The sequence below is a fragment of the Triticum dicoccoides genome, unplaced genomic scaffold (assembly GCF_002162155.2).
Source record: "Triticum dicoccoides isolate Atlit2015 ecotype Zavitan unplaced genomic scaffold, WEW_v2.0 scaffold20857, whole genome shotgun sequence".
NCBI lineage: Eukaryota > Viridiplantae > Streptophyta > Magnoliopsida > Poales > Poaceae > Triticum > Triticum dicoccoides.
In genome coordinates this window covers 1-1261 of record NW_021237223.1, presented here as the reverse complement: position 1 = coordinate 1261, position 1261 = coordinate 1, and the positions used below count along the sequence as shown (strand labels likewise).

Here is a 1261-nt window from a genome sequence, read left to right as displayed (position 1 = left end):
AAGACGGGGAAACATGTCGGATGCGATCATACCAGCACTAAAGCACCGGATCCCATCAGAACTCCGAAGTTAAGCGTGCTTGGGCGAGAGTAGTACTAGGATGGGTGACCTCCTGGGAAGTCCTCGTGTTGCATTCCTTTTATAATTATTTTTTGCGCCTTGTGACAAACATATCGCACGTGCGCGATATATATTAATCCCGTTATATTATTTTTGACGTTTGCGATATGTTTAAGCTCGATGCTCATTGCTCGCGCGTCTTGGGGCGGCTTTGTGGCGCGAAGAGCGCTTTCTGAAAGGGGTGGAAAAAACTCGTGTTGCTGCGGTATGGAGGGAGGGGTGGAAACCGTGGAAAACTCGTCTCCGTGATTGAGCGGGAGAGTAAGTAGTATAGGACATTATCCATTGTTAGGGAACGGTTGTAATGGTAGTGAGAATGTAGAATTGTCTTTGGAGCGGACCTGGGAGTGGCAATCATAAGGGACGAAGACGGGGAAACATGTCGGATGCGATCATACCAGCACTAAAGCACCGGATCCCATCAGAACTCCGAAGTTAAGTGTGCTTGGGCGAGAGTAGTACTAGGATGGGTGACCTCCTGGGAAGTCCTCGTCTTGCATTCCTTTTATAATTATTTTTTGCGCCTTGTGACAAACATATCGCACGTGCGCGATATATATTAATCCCGTTATATTATTTTTGACGTTTGCGATATGTTTAAGCTCGATGCTCATTGCTCGCGCGTCTTGGGGCGGCTTTGTGGCGCGAAGAGCGCTTTCTGAAAGGGGTGGAAAAAACTCGTGTTGCTGCGGTATGGAGGGAGGGGTGGAAACCGTGGCAAACTCGTCTCCGTGATTGAGCGGGAGAGTAAGTAGTATAGGACATTATCCATTGTTAGGGAACGGTTGTAATGGTAGTGAGAATGTAGAATCGTCTTTGGAGCGGACCTGGGAGTGGCAAGCATAAGGGACGAAGACGGGGAAACATGTCGGATGCGATCATACCAGCACTAAAGCACCGGATCCCATCAGAACTCCGAAGTTAAGCGTGCTTGGGCGAGAGTAGTACTAGGATGGGTGACCTCCTGGGAAGTCCTCGTGTTGCATTCCTTTTATAATTATTTTTTGCGCCTTGTGACAAACATATCGCACGTGCGCGATATATATTAATCCCGTTATATTATTTTTGACGTTTGCGATATGTTTAAGCTCGATGCTCATTGCTCGCGCGTCTTGGGGCGGCTTTGTGGCGCGAAGAGCGC

At 48.3% G+C, this 1261-nt stretch overlaps 3 non-coding genes across 3 annotated transcripts; all 3 read left to right on the top strand.

Moving 5' to 3' along the window:
• The first annotated feature begins 18 nt into the window (after nucleotides 1-18).
• LOC119345136 lies at nucleotides 19-137 on the top strand. Its single transcript, XR_005166933.1, has one exon. It is a non-coding gene; the product is annotated as a 5S ribosomal RNA (ribosomal RNA).
• Nucleotides 138-504: 367 nt separating this feature from the next.
• On the top strand, nucleotides 505-623 carry LOC119345137. Its single transcript, XR_005166934.1, has one exon. It is a non-coding gene; the product is annotated as a 5S ribosomal RNA (ribosomal RNA).
• A 367-nt stretch (nucleotides 624-990) lies between these two features.
• LOC119345135 lies at nucleotides 991-1109 on the top strand. The gene has a single exon (XR_005166932.1). It is a non-coding gene; the product is annotated as a 5S ribosomal RNA (ribosomal RNA).
• The last annotated feature ends 152 nt before the right edge of the window (nucleotides 1110-1261 follow it).